The sequence below is a fragment of the Carassius gibelio genome, chromosome B22 (assembly GCF_023724105.1).
Source record: "Carassius gibelio isolate Cgi1373 ecotype wild population from Czech Republic chromosome B22, carGib1.2-hapl.c, whole genome shotgun sequence".
NCBI lineage: Eukaryota > Metazoa > Chordata > Actinopteri > Cypriniformes > Cyprinidae > Carassius > Carassius gibelio.
Window position 1 is genome coordinate 33233591 of NC_068417.1, and position 21771 is coordinate 33255361.

Consider the following 21771-nt stretch of genomic DNA (forward strand, 5'->3'; position numbering starts at 1 on the left):
ACAGCAGAATTGACTCAACCAATGGGGTGAGTTTGGGGTCATTGCCATCTTATTAAAGAAAACAATAGGAGACAGGGAGTGTTTTTGTTCGAAAACAGTCTCTTTTTTTGCTTTTATTCAGTGTACTTACACCAAATTAGACACTTCAGTTTCTAATAAATATCTTCATAAACAAAATCAATGCATAAATGTAATACAACAAGCATGTTTTACTTGAGTTTGCACATACAATGAGCTAGTGTGTGTGTGCGCATTAATGAAACGAAGATGGCCTTTTGATTTATCTGCATTACAAAACAGGCACAAAGACCGGCTGTAATCCATCAAAACCCAGCAATCTGATTCTCCGAAATGCGTTCTTCAGATAAACAAAATTATGGCTTTAAAACTCGCGCACCATCGAATCTCGCACTCCTGGTGTTCAGAAAGATTGCTTTGGAGGGATATAAATAAACATATTACAAACAGATACGTCTGATTAAAAAATCCTCGTCGCAAATGAATGTATCGTCTCAGACGAATCTCATTAATCCTTCAGATGACAAATGGTAAACCTAGGTTGCAATATCCATTCACTAATATCCTGGATCCCGTTGCGATTTAATAAATGCACTGCTGACATTTACGCATCTTTATCTTATTAGTTCAACAACAAAATATTAGTCTTAAATGAGGAGCAGCATAACAACCCACCGCGACACAGTGCCAATTAAGTGAAGGGACAAATGATCTAATTATATAATTGTAATTCTGGGGGTTTATGCTACAACGGGCGAAGAAGCGGGGACGGCAGACAGGCTTGTTAAGACATGTCACTCTAATTGTGATTTACAGCTCTGTTCAGTCAATGCGTGTGTGATGGAGGCGTCTGATGGACTGGATGGCCTGCTCTCATTAGTAAATGTCTCCCTTTGTCTGTAGCAAAGAATGGGAAGCGCTGACCGCTATACATGCGGTGTCATTTGGCTAACCATCTGAGGGCTGGGCAAGGGCCGCCAACTGGATCCACTGTTGGTTTTGTCAGCAATTATCAGTGCCAGCGAAGCAGGTAAATGTGGTCCTCACAGAGTACACAGCACAGGCAGCTTGTTAAGAGGTTCACGTGCTGTTAACCCTTGTTCATTTACATGTTACTTGGTATAAAATCCCAGTTTGCAGTGCTACATTCCAACGAGTAAAAATAAAACCACACCTGACAGTGAAGCTATAGCGATGTTGACTAGCTCAGCCGTCCATGGCGAGAGCGTGTCAGTCCGTTTTTCGTCTATTGAGTGAACACTCTGTCTCCGTCTCCAGGGGGGTCCATCGTGTGCTAGAACACAGTCTGGCCCCTGTCCCGCGTACCTTCAGCTAAGCCATCCAGATAGCATTCAAACTCTTCTACGTAACATGCATCTGCCTCATTAACCCCTACAGCACCTATTGATTTTGTTTTTCTCCCCATGATTTTACGGATCCTCAAGCTTTCCACAGCCATTGTGCTTGTTCGGATTTACAAGGGACAATATAATGCTAGGCTTCCTGTGTCTTCTGCAATTCACTAGTACAATAAGTCAAGATAATTTAGCCATCTGTTGGTTCTCTGCTGAGACGGCAGAAGTATATTTTCTGCTTCTTGGCTTTTCATTGCTCCAGTTTCAATATACATACATATATTTCACGACTGCTACTTAAATTTTACATTATTGAAATCATTATTATTTAATTATTAAGTTTGACTACATAAAAATAATAATAATATGAAATTCAAAAAATGAACATTATTATTTTTATTATTATTATTATATAAAAAGGCAAATTTATTTTAATATTAAATTAATACTTATTTTAATAGTAAATTATAAGAAATATTGTAAATGTGCATTAATATTTACAATGAACAACATACTGTTGCTGTCATGAAATAACTGCATATAAAAAATCTACACAACATATTTTGTACATTTGCCTTCATATTTCATAATAATAAATATAACAATATGATTATTATTATTGTTTTGCATAAAAAGGATAATTTGACAAAACTTTATTTAATTTAAAACTTAAATTACATTAAATATTTTATCAAATTGGATTTTTATTCATTATATTTTCACTCGAATTATTTAATATTAAATTATACTAAATATTGTAAATATGCCTTCATATTTAATAATATTAATAATAATAATAACAACACATAATTACTACTGATGTTATGAAATAAATCTGTATCCATAAAATGTATCATAAAAAATTTAAAATCCATAAAAAATATTTGGTTAAATGTACCTTTATATTTAATAATAATAATAACAAGTATTATTATTATTATTATAAACTATAAATAAAATAAATAATTTGTTATATATCATTACATTCACTCTGATATTGATCTATGCAGTCTAAATTGTGTATCTAATAGAGAGTGTAGTAGTTTAAAATAGTTTTTAAACACTGAAACACAGTTTTGGCTGAACTGAATGCAAAGCCTGCAAGATTGTAGTGGTCGCACATGGATAAATCTCATTGTTGATATCACCTGTTGTTTGAAAGCCCAAAATAACCATCGTAAATCAGCCATCAGGCCCTAAAACAAATATGTCACTCGAGTTAAACCGCTTCTGTAATATTCAGTGATGGCAGGCAAGTTACTGCAATTGATCACGAAAGACACAAGGTTTGTGTCTCATTTTAATTTCCTTGATTAAAATCATCCATTATATCAGGCATTATAATTATTAGAAGCAGTACTCCCACGCTTACTTTGACTATTAATCAGAAAAAAAAGTCCTATAATTGTTCAAAATATGAAGGTCTTGAGCGGATTAATTTGCGAGTTAATTAAGAGGCACAATTTATTTGCTAAGAAAAAAAATGTCTCTTGCAAAGCCTATGGTATATTCCTAACAATACTGCTTCCATTTCAAACTGATTTATTATTAAAATTCACAAATGTATTTTCAGTTTTCGGTTTGACCACGGCGCCTTAATCAAATAAATGTTAGAAAAACAAACAAACCACAATTAAAATGCAGCCGAGACAAATGATCTCATATACTCCGAACAAGCAACTGGTGTAAAATAAAACCGTACCCAACTAAATTATCACCCCAGAAATATCTAAAACACTACAAACTATGAAAAGGGAACCTTTCAAAACAAATACAAGGCTTTGTCCCTAAGCTTGGCGTCTCCACAAACTCAGACTACAGTCCCTGTGAGACCTACATAAAGATATTGTCATCCTAAATGACACTGGAATGAACTAAGCCTCGACGGACGTCATCTAGAAACATGACCTTCGCAGTTGTACGTGACTGAAACTCATAGCAAAATAGTTTAAAGTCAACATACTATTAAAATGAACCCTGTTTATTTAAACAACTGGTCGTGTTATGCAAAAATCCACAAGGGAACACAATAAAAATGGCCTTTTCTGTAACATTATTTAGGATAGTGCAGAAGAGGGATCCCATTATATGATTGTATAGACAGAGGAGACATTAATGCACCAACAGGACGACAGGATTGCTCCAGCACTTAGAACAGAGGCAAAGTGGAATGTTTTGACCAGGAATAGCATCTCATCCCTGCACTTTACCTCTTCCTGTCTTATCTCCTTCTCTCTCTCAAGTTGGCAGTCTGCTGTTCCTTACTCTCAATTAAAGTAATGGACATCTGGACAGCAATCAGGACGGCCCCTCTGGGTAAAAACACCCACAATGGATCTGCACGTCTCGTCTCTTGCTAGATAGTGGGCTTAAATCGATGAGCTCACAAGACTAATTGTAGAACACGCTACGGCAATACAGAATCCCGTTAAGATCCGAACCATCATTTCCTCTCGTGTCTCGTATGAATTTCCTCCTAGGCCCATTTAATAGGTCGTTTAATGGTGAAGATCAAGGATTTATTGTTCAGTTTTTTTGTTCGCCATTAGCTGTAAAATACTTCGCAATTTTGCATAATGCTTAGAAGGGCTGCATGATAAATCGCATGCGATATTTAATGCGCACCTTGTCTTTCAGGTCAAATACTCTCATGACAGAAAGAAAAAACTGTTTAAAGAGAGTTAGCTGAAGTCAGCCATGTTTTCAGCTAGCTCTGACTAATAGCGCGAACATTTCAAAGCAACTCTGTTGCCCCCTAGTGTTAAGGAGGTTTGTAAATGGCAAATTCACACAGATCACGTTTTTGTGTAAAAAATAAATAAATAAATAAATTCCAGGCAATGGGATGGAAGCAAAGAAAGATCTAGAATTTTAGTTTAAATTAGGCGCTGCATCTTTAAAATGCCAAGTCATGCACTAGAAACTGCAAGACACACAAACTTGGTGGTCAAACAGAGCGAACCTTAAGTATGTAAAACAAGACTGTGGCCAGTAACTCACATTTGCACACTTGTGCAAATGGAGTTTTTCTCTGATGAAGTCCAACCTTATAAGTAAGGCTTAGCCTCTAGTGTACGTTGTCCCACAGGGCTCGCTAATGGCACGTAGCCCTCTTCAGATCGAGCAATCGTCTGTTAAATTCCCCTTCACACAGGAGTAAATGGGCGCTCTGCTGCGTGGACCACTTTGTACTCACGGGACACATTAGCCCCTCAGGCGAGATCCCTACATATGTTGCCGATTCTCTCAGATTGTAACCAATTTTCTGAATACATTCGGTTACATCGTTGACAGACATATCATAGCTACAAACTAAAGTGCAACTAAAAATACATGCGATGCAGTTCTATTGGGGATTATTTTACGTGCATTTGTTTCTTACCCCTTCTGTTAAATATTCCATGCTATTTCTAGTTTTATTTATTTCTTTTTCCCTCCATTGGATTGAATTGTTATTTAAAGGCACCGTTTATGTAAATTATATTTTGCTGTGTATGGCTAAACTTAAAGCATTAAAAAGTAGGTCAGAAATAGAGGGACTTTCAAATGCAATAAAAAAAAATAAAAACATGTAATATGCATCCCTTGATGCATAAAACTGAAACATGTTTTATTTTACCCTCTTTTAAACTACGGAAAATGAATTTCTTACCTCCTGTGTTCTCAATTATTCACTGATACAGTTGAGTAACCCTTTTGTTTTCATCCCTCTCCAGTCCTCGTCCTTCAGTTTAAGGCATTGTGAGTATGGATTGTCATTTAGGAGAAACGCCTATCTAGACCTTTGACCTCTGTCTAGGTTGAAGGTCGTTCTATCAAGCTGTCGCTTTACTCTGGTTCCACACCATGATGATGATGCAAGCAACCCGAGAAGCCACTAGAGATGCTGGGATGGGGGTTTGGAGCCCCATGATCGATAGTTTTAGAATAGCCAGGCGGTTCAGGTTATAGAGATTCGCATTACTCTCTGCTTGCTTTCGGGAACTCTTCATGTCTGATAAACCACTGCAGTGGAGTCTACAGACCAGGGCATGGATTTTTCATAAACATGCAAAGGATAAAATAAATTACATGGTGTTTGAATATAGACTTGATACTGTAGAGGAGACAAAAAAAAAGATAATAGAGAACAAAAATCCTTTCGCAGAAATAGGGTATATGAGACACACACACACGCACACACACACACACACACACACACACACACACACACACACACACATATATATATATATATATATATATATATACATATACATATGTATATATATGTGTGTATTTATTTATTTAGAGACTATAAAAGAAATGCAATTACAAAAAATATATAAAAATGTTTAAACAAAAAACAAAAAACAAAAAAAAAATATGTATATATATATATATATATATATATATATATATATATATATATATATATATATATATATATATATATATATACATTATTTTTAGATGTTCCATTCCATGCAGATCCAGGCCAGTCAGCACTACAAATTCTAGAAACAGTAACAGGGTTTATCTAAAAACAGTTTATCTAATAACAGGGATCTCACAAAAAGCATAGAATTTGTTCCTTAAATACTTTAAAAAGTAATGTGACATTATACTCACTCAAAGAGCCAGAAGAGGTCTTGGAAGCTTTTATAATAGGACATTGTGAGACTTGGGCGGAAAGATAAAACTATTAATTAGCATATAGATTTCAAAATATTCCTAAGCAAGATAGATGTGTAAATTTAGAGGCATGGCGTTTCTCATCTGTAATAGTTATCATACAGGCCTGTCAGGCGCTTTTGTTCCCGGCAGAGCCGCCTGATGAGTGTCTGTGGAGATTCAAAGGTTAAGAGCAGGATAAGAGCGGATAAAGAACTCTGCTGGATTGGGATAAGACTTTCAAAGAGTTAAAATAAATAAAGAAAGATTTTTCCATAGTGGCTCGCTCCCGATTAACTCAGCCTAACTAATCAACTAATCCTGAACTGAACTTTGACTCTGATCAGTTTAGTCAAGTAAAATATGTGGAGGATTAAAGGTAGAGTATGTGACGAGAACAAAGAAGAATACATTTCAGAATTCAGGTTCCTTAACAGCCCCATCAACGTTTCTTTTAACACTTTTGAGCAAGATATTTTTTGGAAATAAGAAATGCAGTACCCAGTTTATTACATAAAAATAGTACACTGAAAACTTTGTAGCATTTATGAATTTGATGAAATTCCACTAATTAAAACAAAACTGTAATGTTACATATTTTTACAAACAGACCAATAACAAAATAAAAACAATAAATTTTTACTTATAGTACATAATTAACCAGATGGTTCAATTGCTACGTTGTTCCGATTTGATTTTATCAGTTGCTAGGGTGTTCTAAATGGTTTTATTATTGTTGTTTAATCGCTAAGGTGTCCCGATTGGTTTTTATTGGTTGCTAGGGTGATTTACATGGTTTTAGCATTGTTGTTCAATCGCTATGTTGTTCCGATTAGATTTTATCGGTTGCTAGGTTGTTCTAAATGGTTTTAGCGTTGTCGTTCAATCACCAATTGGATTTTATCAGTTGCTAGGGTGTTCTAAATGGTTTTAGCATTGTTGTTCAATCGCTACAGTGTTCCGATTGTTTTTTATGGGTTGCTAGGGTGTTCTCAATGGTTTTAGCATTGTCGTTCAATCGTTAATTGGATTTTATCGGTTGCTAGGGTGTTCTAAATGGTTTTAGCATTGTTGTTCAATCGCTACATTGTTCCGATTGGATTTTATTGGTTGCTAGGGTGTTCTAAATGGTTTTAGTATTGTTGTTTAATCGCTAAGGTGTCCCGATTGGTTTTTATTGGTTGCTAGGGTGATTTACATGGTTTTAGCATTGTTGTTCAATCGGTATGTTGTTCCGATTAGATTTTATCGGTTGCTAGGTTGTTCTAAATGGTTTTAGCGTTGTCGTTCAATCACCAATTGGATTTTATGAGTTGCTAGGGTGTTCTAAATGGTTTTAGCATTGTTGTTCAATCGCTACGGTGTTCCGATTGTTTTTTATCGGTTGCTAGGTTGTTCTAAATGGTTTTAGCGTTGTCGTTCAATCACCAATTGGATTTTATCAGTTGCTAGGGTGTTCTAAATGGTTTTAGCATTGTTGTTCAATCGCTACGGTGTTCCGATTGTTTTTTATCGGTTGCTAGGGTGTTCTCAATGGTTTTAGCATTGTCGTTCAATCGTTAATTGGATTTTATCGGTTGCTAGGGTGTTCTAAATGGTTTTAGCATTGTTGTTCAATCGCTACGTTGTTCCGATTGGATTTTAGCGGTTGTTAGGGTGTTCTAAATGGTTTTTAACATTGTTGTTTGATCACTAAGGTGTTCCAGTTGGATTTTACTAGTTGCTAGGTTGTTCTCAATTTTTAACATATTATTGTGCAATCGCTAAGGTGTTCTAAATGTTTTTTTTTTTTGTTTTTTGTCATAATGTGTTCAGTTGATAATGTGTTCGGATTGGGTTATAGTGATTGCTAGGCTGTCCTAAAAGGTTTTTATGTTGCTTTGCAGTTGCTAGAGTGTTCTGGGTAGTTTCTTACTGTCCCAAATAAAAAAAAGACCTTCCAAAGTCACTCCTACAATGAAATCCAAAGGGATTTTATCTGTTTTAATGTCCGTCACCTGATCTCTGAATGGCTCCAGTAAATGTAATGAGGATGCATTACAGATATGTACATTTTGTCCTTGCGCCTAGATTGGTCGTAATTTGAGCCGAGTGATTCTTCATTCGATTACATCCATAAGTCTCTGGTTATTGGCTCCTGTGTTTTACCCAGCACTAAAGAGTCAGACGCTAACAAATCATTTTTTTTTATTATTACATTGGCAAACGGCAGACAGTACGTCATGCTATTTTTACATTTGGAGCACTTCGGCTCGCCTGAAACCCTGTGACGGAGGAGCACTGGCAGGAGACGTTTTCAGTAAAGTCCTTTGCTTCATGACAGAGAGAGATAGGGGAATGAAAGAGTAATATATGACTTGCGGGAAAAGACATCTCCATCTGGCTCTGACTGATCTCTGCTTGAGGAACCAGAGGCCTGTAGAGTGGTCAGGGTGGAAATTAAAAATGCAGGTGCACGGATGTCAAGATCCCTCTCCTCAGAATGTGCAGCCAGAGGAGCGAGTCTGGATTGGACTGTTTTCATCTCGTTTTATTTGAATCAAGTGTCACCGGCACATATAGAGGAGCTGATTCTGTGCACTGCACAGCTGCTGTGTTACTAAATCTCACAAAACCATTTAAGAACACAGTCTATTTCAACCCATAATCAAAGAAATAATTAAGGAATTATACTTTAGGAATTTACACAAAATTAAGAATATTTCCATCCCATATTTAATCCCCATTTACAATTCATTATTATTTTAATAAATGCATTACATACATAAATATATAATCAAATGATTTTTTTAAATTAATGTATACACTTTTTATGTTTATTACATTTAATGCATAAATAAACAATTTCTAAAACATTTATGGTGTATAAATAGTTTATTTATTTCAGTGGATTTACCACTGATAATAGTTTTTTTCCTCTTTTTTTTTATTTCACCCTCAAGATTTTAATTTAATGTTTACATATGAACAAGAGAAAGTGTAAATCACAATTTATTTTTACAATTTTCTCATCATTTTTTTTTTTAAGTTACCATTTCAGTCACTAGTTTAACATATATTGCCCTTTGTTGTAAATTTACAGTGTGACAAATACATTTACTCTTGAAATTGTTAATAGCAGGTTATAAGAACTTTTTCCCCTTCCTTTTTTTTCCCCTTTTCCTTTTAATTTTAGAACAATTAGTCATTCATTAAAATAATTACGATTTAATAGCATATCAAACACTGCCCAAAAATATTGAACAATAACAACCAATAGGAAGAATTTAACAACAATAATGATAGTGCTGTCAAACTGATTAATCACGTCCAAAACAAATGTAAATTTAACCTTAAAATGTGACCTAGACATGGTTTCATGAGATTTTCACGTGCTAAGCTTAAATCGAAGTGCACCATCTGTATATTTTCTCGACAGTTAAATTGGATTATGGTTATATTTACACATTATGCTGCATTCACCCACTGAGCAGAGGCCGAGCTGGGCACCGTAACACCTATTCATTTATGCTGGAGTGACGCCACACCAATAAAACACCAGAACCGGTGGTTAAATGTGGCCGCTTACCTTGCCTGGAATGCCAGCGATCTAAAACGGGCACCCAAATTGGCAACTCCAAGCGTCAGCCAAAAACAAGAAATAAAAATAATTGATATGCATGATTCCAACGTGACCCGCCAGTCTGGGCTGTGTGACCTTCAGTCCCACATCTAGTGCACGTTATTCTGCCTTGAGAAACAGCATTCACTCAAAAATGAAGATTTGTTGAAAATATACTCTACCTCAGATCATCCAAGATGTAGAGGAGTTTGTAATCCATAATATTGCTTTACCCAGTAAAAAAAATTGCCAGAAGCGAAATTTGTACAGATCAAGCTCCGTTTACAAGCCAAAAACAGTCTAAAATCGTTCAAACGAAATATGTTTGTGGATTTTGATGTGACCTTTTCACTGGAGGAAACAATGTTAAGCAATGTTTCGAAGTTAAAATGTCTTAATTATGCATTTGTTTCTTACAAAAACATAACTTTTCAAGCTTTTCAAGATGTTAACTGACGGACTGGAGTGGTGTGGATTGCTTGTGGATTATTGTGAGGTTTTTATCAGCTGTTTGGACTCTGACGGCACCCATTCACTACAGAGGATTCATTGGTGAGCAGTGATGCAATGCTACATTTCTTCAAATCTGATGAAGAAACAAACTCAGCTACATCTTGGATGGCCTTTTTGGGTCCCCAAATCCATAGTACTCAATTTAATGGGCTCCTAACTAGTAAACAACATTTTAACCAGCACAAAAGTGATCACGAAATAAACTAGGACACTAAACAGCAAGCAATCTAAATGGTGTAGACCACCAGTTGTATAATCCATCATGGCGCTAATCCGAAAACCAAATCGTCAAATGTTGAACATCTCAGCCCTCGCGGTAAAGTCAAAGAAGTGGAGAAAAGCAGCCAGCTCTCTAATGAGAAACCATCTCACCGCTTCAACAAGGGCTTTGTGTTGGACTCTGGGAAGCCATGTGTGGAAAAAGCTCATTTGAAGGCGCTCGTACACTCGAGACACGAGGAAAATCCTACATGCTGCTCTTCAGGTCGAGTATTCAAAGCCATTCCTCAAACCTCACTCTTTTATCTCACCATAAACGGCACACTAACTGGGACATATATGACCTTTGAGTCTAATCCCAGACAGCATGTTTGGTTCTCACGCTTGAGGTGATATGCAACGGAGAGGGCTGGATTTTTAGGACCTGCGAGTGTCGTAATAAACCTATGGGTGACATTTGTTTTGAAACATGTCGTGAAGATAATGAGGGAGCACAATCTCCATGTCTACTGTGAGGGAAATCCTCAACTGGTTGCTTCACTAGCTCAGGCATCTACAAGTTGAGATGTTTAATATACCAGTTTACTAGCAGTCATCAGCTGATATTACAGATTTCCCTAATTTATTGTATCAGTTGATAATGGATTTCCATGCATATGCTCATTTTCCCTTAAAAATATCTATTTATGCACAATATACTTAGCAAAAGTACCTATGCATCACTAGAGAAAACACCATTTAAATAGCATTAAAAATATATTATTTTAAATACAGATTTATACACTTTGTTTCAGCTGTTAATATAATCATTTATAAATATATTTTCATAAATTTGATAAATGTTTCTATGCATTCACACACACACGGATGAAAAATTAAGTAAATTCTAAAAGCAGTAATAGTAACAGAACTTTATTATTAATATAATAATTGCAATCATTTACAAAACGTGATAATAATAATAATAATAATATTTTTTTAAACTATAGTATATGTTTAGAATTAAATACCTGAACAACTTTATTTTGTAATGTTTTATGTAATATATTTTAAATATAATAATAATAATATTAAATATCGTTAAAAACTTTATTAAACATTACAAACACTTTTATTAATACAAATAATTAGCGAATATATTTTTACATTTTGTAAATTAGAATGCAGGATTTTAAATGATATATTTTAGTTCATTCATTATTAATACAATTAGTATTTTACGTTTTCATTTATTTCGACAAAAAGGAAAGAATTTGGATTGTGTTTTGAGTATTTTTAGGATTTTAATACCATTTATTAGTAACCAAAACGTACAAATGAATCAGTGACAATGTTAACATCGATACATCTTTAGCTACACTTACGTGGTCAACCAGATTAATGGGCTTCACCAGGTTTCGTCGGTGAGCAGCATACTGTATTTGACCAAGCAGTAACCAAAAAGGAAATGCCTTTTCATCGGTGAGGATAGAAGTATCCAAAAATAATGTCTGAAGGCTTCAAATTTAATTGGGCAGAAGCAAGTGTTTAACATTCATCACTGATGCTGAAAACGGCACTTCAAACCTTCAAACGTCTCATGACGTCTGTCGATTTGTGACAGTCCTTTAAGAAGAAGTGAGTTGACATCAACACCATGAGGACGACTGACAGTGAGCCAACACGAATCCGATCTTTATCCCTTGTGGGAAATCGCACCGAGGTGGACAAACTGTACCAGGACGGGGCGCAAAGGCTAAGAGCATTAGCAACCGAATCTGCTCTTAGATTAGCTTTTCTGCCTGAGATTTGTCTCCGAATACAGGACTTTGCTCTTTCTGTCTGTCACAACAGCAGATTTCCATGCAGATTTTCTTTTTCCAGGGTGCATCCCATCTGTCTGTCATCATGATGGACAGATGCACAGCAGGGAAAGAAGAAAGAGGTGAAAAACAGACAGATCTAGGATGCATTGAAAGTGATTAACATGCACGCTGATAGGCTACATGTCCTTAGTGAATGGTGACACCTGCCAACTTCTTTCATTTGCATCAGGATATCTTCAAAGCACCAATCGCTGTCGAAACCGCAAACTTGTTTTGGCCTCCATATATTCTCTGCTAGGACTGTGTGGCTGAACCAAAAATAGATCTAAGAAATTCAACAGAATACAATGAGGTGTTTGCTTAAAAAAAAATTATTATAAATACATTTTCTGAAAAAAGTCTAGGTATGTCTAACTAATATAATTTTGCTTCAAATTTATATTGTATTAAAAACATTAAAAACTCAAGCCAATGGAAGTAATTATTTCCAGAATATGGCCAATATAATAAATGGATAATAATAATATTTTCTGAATTAGAGATATTATCTGGAAGAAAAAAATTCATATAGACATGTATGTGTTTATTTATTAAATGTATAGAGCTTTAATAAGATGAAATGGTTAATAATAATAATAATAATAATAATAATAATAATAATAATAATAATAATAAAATGTAGTTTAAAAATAAACTGAACAATAAATAAATACATAAATAATAATAATAATAATAACAATAAAATGTAGTTTAAAAATAAACTGAACAATAAATAAATACATAAATAATAATAATAATAATAATAATAATAATTATTATTATTATTATTATCATTATTATAGTTAACATTAAAACAAATTAAAACAATAATAATATTATTAATAATATGTAGTTTAAAAATAAACAAACAAATAAACAAATTATTATTAGTAGTAGTAGTATTATTATTATAGGTAACCAAAATGCAAATGATAATAATAATAATAATAATAATAATAATTTAGTTTAAAAATAACTTAAATACACTTAATTATAAATACATATTTATTATTATTATTATTATTATTATTATTATTATTAGGTAACACTTTACTTTAGGTTTCCTTGTTTAATCTAAAAATGAAGTGTAACCTTTTATTAATATTATTAAGTTTACAAAATAAGCTGCACTAATAATAAGAAGAATATTAACAACTCAAACAAACAAACACAATGATAAGTATGAAGCCTCACATTAAAAGGTGGAGGTGGACAAGAATTAGACAGCCCTTAAAAAAAAAAAAAAAAAAAAAAGGATTCCCAAACAAAACACTTTCTGCTTGGTGTTTGATTTTGTAGAACAGCATCACATATGAATGCAATCTCTACATTTCAACGCTGTCATACCTCGAAGCCCTACTCTCTTCTGCTTCTTGGCACAGCCGTAAACTGCATCCGACTGTATTTCAGAAGTGGTTGTATCATGGTTCGAAAAGAGAAAAAGCAAAGGAACACACACAGAGAGGGAGAATGAGCTTCCATCCAAAAATAGCACAAGCCCTGTTAAATATTTTAGGCATTCGGCAGACAGAAAGAAGAAAAAACAAAGTCCCTAGCCACAAACAAAAACACTCCAGGATTGAATGATTAACATCCAGCCTTGAATTATAAGTGTATGAATACATTTAGCGGGCATCGATTCATCTGCAGCGATGGACTGTAAATCCCTCCTGCTCGACCCGGGCCGGCTCTTACAAGCCAGTGCTGTTATTTAGGTGCTTTGTGGAAACTGGGAGCTTGGCGAAACAAAGTGAGATTAGCCAGTGCTAGGAAAAGCAGGCCACTTTTAGCAACGGTTAGCGGTTGCTACTGTCACGCCAGCAACAAACGGCTTAGCGCGGGATGCGAGGACAGGGCTGAGGGAACCTCCGAGAGCTTGCCACTTCTCACCCACTCATAACAACCTATGACATTCCTTCAAAACCACCCATAGGCCATCAGGAAAGAGCGGAGAGGATTTGTGGGAGAGATGCAGAGGTTATGGGCGTCAGGATCTTTCATGGCAAGCAGAGTAAAGGCGGAGCGGTGTCTAGAAACAGGGTTTGATCAAAGCCAGCGAGTGGTAACCAGCCTCTAGAATGCTAAGCAGCTCAGTGCCGAGGCAAAGACATGCCTCATGTCGCAGAGGAACACAAACGCGGTGTAAAAATAAATGTGCATGCTCAAATGCAAGTGCGCCAGCTCCTTTACCCGGAGTTACCCTGCTCACCGCCACCGCTTTTCTGCTCTCACAATAATCAACGCTGCATAAAAACACAAAGTCACATCGCCTGACTGGCAAAACTACGGGTTCTATGAGTTCTAAACCGTAATGATGTTTCTATCCTACATTCTTAAGCTTTTATATTTAAATGTTTTCATAACATTGTAACGGCATTGTTAGAAAATCTTACTGCAATGTTTTTAGAAATATCGTAGCATTGCAATTTTTATTTTTATCTTATAAATTTCCTTAAAAAGTAAAGTGTTAACTAATTGAATACAATCGCTGCAAGAAAAGTTATTTTTTGAAAGCGTTTTGAAAATAAATCGCAATTTTGCGATAAATATACTAAATTTGCGCTATTTTTTTTTTCAAAAGTCCTGAAAAAAAAATCAGTTTGTTTTAATCCTCAGCCTTTAAAGTTTAAAAAGTCATACCTTTGCAGAAACATTGTAATGATGTTGTTAGAAAATCTTCTTGCAACATTTTATAAACCTTTTAATGCCCAAACTCCTACTATACAATGCTGTTTATTTATTTATGTTTTTTACTAATTGAAGGATAATTTTCTTAGCAGAACTTTATGGTAAAAATGTTTCCCTAAAGTCCCGAAAATACCACAATAATGTTTTATTTACCGTATTTTTAGCCATAATAAAATAATAATAATAATAAATACATAAATAAAACCTTTTTTATAACATGCATAAACTTTGCAATAAATCTTGTTATGGGCGCTACCGCTATTGTAAAAACAATGCAGAAATGTTCTATTGACTTTGTTAGAAAATGCAACATTTCTTTAAATCTCGTGGCATCACAAAATCTTGTTTACCATAAACTTCCTTAAAAGTAAAGTGTTAATTAACTGAAGTACCATACGTGAATGGGAATTTGACAAAAAAATTGTAATAACATTTGTTGTTGTTGTTTTCTTGCTGTCTGTCTGTTTCCTTTGAAAATCCTGAAAAGATCATATTTTTCATTCTTAGCCTTGAAAGTAAAAAAAAAGTAATATCATTGTAGAAATGTTATAAAAACATTGTTAGAAAATCATCTAGCAATGTTTTATAAACCCTGTGACATCCAACCTGCTACTACGCAAGGCTATTATTATTTTTTTTATTCTTTAACAGTGTTTATTAATTTATTTTTTATTTTCATAACATTGTAGGAAGCGATGTAATAATATTGTAATAGCGATGTATGCAAATCTCAATACAAAAACACTGCAGAAACGTTGTAATGATGTTGTTAGAAAATCTTCTTGCAACGTTTTATAAACCTTGAGACGTCCGACCCACAACTCAAAAGGCCTACATTCTTATGTTCTTATATATCTGCCGTATATTTCTTTAAAAGTAAAGTGTTTACTAATTAAATACAGATACCATAAGAGTGATACTTCATTAGATCAACTACATTGTATTTTTTTTCAAATATATATAATAATATTGCAATAATGTTTTAATCATATATCTGTAATATACTTCAAAAATCGTAACATTGTAAAAACCTTGTAATGATGTTGTTAGAAAGCCTTCTTGCAATGATTATAAACCTTCTGACATCCAAGATCCCATTACGCATTACCAAAAATGTTAGCTTATTAGGATATTAGTATCCTATTATTATAGTTAATGGGTTTTTTTTTGTAGGTCTTTCGTTTTTAAAAACGTTTGATTTTAGTTGCAAAAAAAATTTTACATTTTCTAAATGTTGCATGCTGATTTCTGGTCAACCAAATACGGAAACTGCAAGTCATGTTTAGGAAAACTTTTTATGGTATTTTATTTGAATAGCTTTGGTGTAGAATGTTTTTAAAAGAACTGCAGTATAATCTAATGTAACATAATCTGAAACAGTGAAATTATGGCAAGTTATTTGAGTTACAAACATAAAATAGTATTTTGACATCAAATATCTTGTTTACCTGAAAAACCTATTTTGGGAAAATACACTAAAAGAGAGAAAACGTCAGAAATAATGGACAACTTGGGGATTTAACTGTCCCATTCTGTCCAATGGAGCCCAAGCTTGCGTCTGTCCTGTAGTGAGATTCATTTGCTTATTCCGGGAAAGAGGAATTAGACTATTTCCGAGGACTGTGCAGGGTACAGCCTTGTTCCTGGACGAGATGCCTGCTGCTAAAACTAAGCCGGAGTACTACGACAGTCACATCATCCCACCAGCATGGGACACGCTAAACCTCACCCTGTTTATAAACCTCAAAGTCAGATTAATCGATTTATTTTGCAGAAACCTACCAGGCTAATAATAGCAATTAGCTTGTATTTTAGCGTAACGAGTAGGTGGGGACGGAACCGAGTGCTGGTGGAGCCACGAGGGTGGATGATTATATCTTCAAAACGAGTGCAGACGTCAGCTGCAGGGCTGTCTCATCCCTAATTCATACTGACACCACATCCTCTGCACTACATAACAGAGAGATCTGTGCAGTAATTACCAGTGCAGACAAGTATATTCAAGATAAAACAAGGAGGTGATCGAGAGAGAGAGAATAAGGAAAGCCATAAGGCGGAGGAAGATTTTATTGCTCAAATGTTGTTTTATAGCTCATGAGACATAACAGTTCTGCGTTAAGTTCACTTAAAGTCAACATGAAATCGAAAATTGGCTGTTTACAGTCATTATACACAATTTACTCACCCTCATGTTGTTCCAGACCTGCACAGCTTTCTTACATGGAGCGTAAAAGAAGATATTTCAAAGAATGTTTCAACTGTCGGTCACACTTTATTTTAAGGTCCAATTCTTGCTATTAACAAACCATTAACTATGACTTTTGCCTCAATAAACTCCTAATTTGCTGCTTATTAATAGTAAGGCAGTTATTAGGTATATGTGTTGGGTAGGATTAGGGATGTAGCATATGGTCATGTAGAACATATGCTTTATAAGTAATAATAAACAGCCAATATGTTAATAATAGGCATGCTAATTAGGAACTAGTTACTAGTGAGAATTAGTCCTTAAACTAAACTGTTACCCAACTGTCTTTATCCAAGCAATGAAAGTAAATGGCATTCGAAACAAAACTGTACTTTTATTGTATGAACAAAAACATGCAGTTACATTTTTTCCACAGAAGAAAGCTAAAAAAAAATGTTCTTGACTTTGAATCCCCTCTTCAGGTCTGTCTTAACCAAGACTCAACCCATTCTGATTTAAGTCTGGACTAGGAATCGACCCTCTTCAGGTCTTTGTCTTGATTTGGACTCAACTCGTTTCTGGTCTTAGTCTTGTTTTGAAATCAACCTTTTTCTGGTTTCATTCTTTACTTTAAATTGTCCATCTTCAGGTCTGTCTTAACTCAGACTCAATCCATTTCTGGTCTTAGTATTGACTCGGAATCAACCCCCTCTTCTGGTTTCATTTATGACTCGGAATCGACCCTCTTCAGGTCTTTGTCTTGATTCTGACTTGACCCGTTTCTGGTCTTGGGCTTGACTAGTAATTTACCCTCTTCTGGTTTTGGTTTTGACTCAGAATCTACCCTCTTCTGGTTTCAGTCTTGACTTGGACTCGACCCAATTCTGGTCTTAGTATTGACTAGGAATCGACCCTCTTCTGGGTTTGTTCATGACCCTGAATTTACCCACTTCAGGTCTTTGTCTTGATTCGTAATCTACTCATTTCTGGTCTTGGTCTTGACTAAGAATCAATCCTCTTCTGGTCTCGGACTTGACTTAGACATGACACGTTTCTGGTCCAGTTTTGTTAACTTGGGCTCAAATGTGCTGGTCTTGACTACAAAACTGTCAAAAATGTGGTTCTAAATGTGTCTTGTGCTGTGGAGCAACAATCAAATCCCTGAACTCTACGAAAAAGTTGGGACAAAGAAAGGCATGATGGAGAGGGAGATAAAGTTGAGCAGTCGGCTGTTTCTTTTACACCGTCTGGATTGAGGTTCACAGTCAGCAATGCTTCAGTCTTGAGTTCTCCACCCAGCAAAGCCCTTTTACTGCTTGGGATTGCAACTGCCGCATCTTTGCACTACAAATAAGTCCAGATATTGGCATTTCCAAGAGCTTTTGGAGACGTGCGTGTCACTTCCTGACTCTGTAATTTATGGTAGGCCTCTCTCTGGCTCTCTCTCTCTCTCTCTCGCTGCTTGAGAGATTTCTGCCCAGTTTTCATTATTGAAAAGGACCACCCTCTTACAAACCCTCCCCCCCTTCCCTTCCCATCTCTTTTCTTATTAGATCTGTGATTCCAAGAGTGCATTAGGATATTAAATTCAGGATGGGAATGGATGCTGTCTGCCGACTTGGCAAGACTCCCCATTGCTGTCTCTCCTCACACCTTCTCCTCCTCCTCACCGGTCCTGGGCCGGTCAAATCCAGAGAGTGTGGACATCTCTCTCTGAATGGGTCCTCGCTTGTTGTGTCCTGCCGTCTCTGCACCGAGGTTGACGGAGGCACAAAGCAGCCACTTGTGAGCAGGAAGAGATGGCGGGGCCGGCACAGTGGCTGCTCTGTCATCGTATGAATCATTCTGACGTGTTCGAGGATAAAGACGTGCATGCATGCGCCCACACAGCATAACACCCCCCTCTCGCGCCGCCTTGGGAGCATTCCTCATGACATGTGAGCTTCCATTATGGCAGCTCCTTCACCATTGTTATTTATTTGACTTAGGGGAAACTGTCTCCCAAACAAGGGCGTATTTTTCTCGGAGAGACATAAGTCAGTTGTTGTCGGGGAAAACACAACAATGAAAAAAAGAGCAGTACTGTTACACAAATTAACTAAATTGTTACATTTTCTGTGCAAAACTGCCACAGTGCATTCTGGGTGATTGCTGCATTGTTACTAGGGTACTACTGTCCCAACTCAAAAGTATGATATTCTGGCCCCCAGATATTGCTTGAGTCCCTTTTTCGATGCAAATCTAGGAGGTTTTCAGTAAACAAAAAAAAAAAAATGTTTTGTTTGTTTAGAAACATGCACAAACCTTATTTGAGGAATCAATCATGTCCATAGCATGTGCAAATTAAGAAATTGGACTATTTGTATAAAAGGAAGATGGGAATATTAATCTCTCCAAGACAGTAAACACATACAAAAGATACCAATGTATTACCATGTTTATTTATTTTTTGTACATGTTAGCATATCATATTCTTAGGATGTAATATGGTAGTACCTCAGAGTACCATCTTTTAGAAATAAAGGTAGCACTTTATTTTACAGTCCTGTTTCTCATGTACATACTATGTACTTATTATAGTAATAACAATAACTATGTAATAACTAGGTACTAACCCTGAACCTACCCCTAAACCTAACCCTACCCCATGTAGTTACCTTGTATTACCAGAACTTTCTTAGATAAATACAGTGTAATAACACGATAAGTACATGTCAGTAAACGTACTGTAAAATAAAGTGCAACCGAAATAAAATACTCTAGAAGTACAATAGCATTCTGTACTGCCATGGTAAAAACAAAAAAAACTACTTATCATATTCATCCATGGTACATATTATGCTAATTACATGGTATCATTTGAAGTACATTGAATAGTCATGTAAATACTGTGGTATTTAAATATGAATCTATCTTAAAAAATGCCATAGTATTACTGTGATATTTTTGACATAGTACCAATACAATGCCATGTTTTAAACATTGTATTTTAGTATATATGTACATTATTGTACTTTTTTCTTTTAAGTCTTCATGTGCAAGAAAATATTTTACTATAAGCTTTCCCATCCCTGCTGCCCCACCTTTCCAGATCTTTTCACATCTTTACATATTCCTCCAGCATAATTAAGAACCAGTTTGACCTCATTCCCAATGCCAGCCCTTCCAGCTCAAAAGGCAAAAAGCTTTTAATTTATCGAAATCAACTAATGTTCCCATATCAGGACATGAGATGACAAAATTCCCAGAATTTGTTGCATTCATAAGACACAAACATCTAGATGCGTCGACAACTACAGATGGGACTCTTGCTTTTGGATTACACAAACGATTCCACCTCATCCAAGCTCGGGAGGTGCAGCAGGGCTCCAGTTTTGGAAACGAGCAGATGATGGGTCTTAAATAATAAAGTACTTGAGTGCTACTGCAATCTTCTTTACGACCAAGTGAACCATTTAGATGCTTGTTCAAGGGCCAAGGCAATGCTTGACATAATTGTGCGCCCAAGCATGAGCCGAAGAAGCCGAATAATGCATGGGGGGGGGGGGGGGGGGGGCTCATTTAAAATAAATGGCGGACTTGAAGTTTTCTTTCTTTCTTTGAGACATACTATTTGACCTAGATCTTGCTTAAAAGTTTCGCATTAGATTTGAATTAATGGAGCATGTTTTAGTACAACTCGATTACGTGGAAGTGCTTCCTCAATGGCTGCTCGAATGCTGCGTCTCGCTTCGGTCGCTCTGTGTAATTCGACCTGGCATTCAAGTTCGCAATGGACAAAGATGACTGCATATTATAAAGAGTAGGCTGGCCAAAAATGTACATTTTGTCATTTTAATCACCCTCATGCAATTCTAAACGTATTATTATCCTTGGAAAAAATGTGAAAAATCATTGATACAATTGTCAATGATGTCTGTCAATGACAGCAATATTGTCATTGTTAAATAGATAGATATTATTATTAATAGTTTATTGCTATTGTTATTAAACGTTGGTATTGAAGCAAAAACAAAGCATAACATATATAATTAGTAAAAAAAAAATGTTTAATTTATATGACATATTATAAAATAATGTATATTTATATTCAAATTGCAATACAAATATATAAATATATTTAGATTAAGTAATATTACGTTAATATTATAACATGTTACCAACTACTGTTGGGTCACACATTAGCAAAAATTATTTGTGAACGCTATAGTTATGATTCATCTATGAATGAATCACAACTTTAGGGAAATATTATATTTATAACCAGTTTCCCTGTGTCACCAGAGAGCAGTGCGTTTCATCTTAAAATCACAGTTTTGGCCTCATTGAAGTCTCAAAATATTTATTCCGAAAATTAGTTGTGCATTAGTCAAATACGTTCGAAATATTTATAATCTACCATTACATTTTATTGCCCTACAAAACCTTCTAGACCTAGTTGTTTCAGAGGCAGTACAATGATGATGAAATGCTGCAAAGACATTTGGTAATCAGACGTCCAAATCAAGCACAATAAGGCGAGAAACACATTAACAAATAAGGTCAATTTTGAGCTGACGTCCACTTAAACATCTTGCTTTTACAGACAAGACCTCACCCTTCCCTTCCGCTAGATTCGCACGTTTTTCAAAACGCAATTTTCACTTAGCTCAAATGCCAAAAAGCGTTCATTCTCCTATCCTATTTCCACAG

The 21771-nt window shown here is 35.3% G+C and overlaps 1 protein-coding gene across 5 annotated transcripts in view; it reads right to left on the reverse strand.

Moving 5' to 3' along the window:
- The window catches only part of LOC127988287 (poly(rC)-binding protein 4-like), an 81908-nt gene that overhangs the window by 52719 nt on the left and 7418 nt on the right, over positions 1-21771 (reverse strand). For 2 of the 5 annotated variants that reach the window (XM_052590947.1, XM_052590946.1), the window contains exon 1: positions 5026-5097. The exons of 2 other annotated variants lie outside the window; for them this stretch is intronic. The gene's annotated coding sequence lies outside the window, so the exon portion shown is untranslated. Of the gene's footprint in view, positions 1-5025; positions 5098-21771 lie in introns of those variants that run through there. One more of the 5 variants, XM_052590944.1, reaches the window with a different exon arrangement.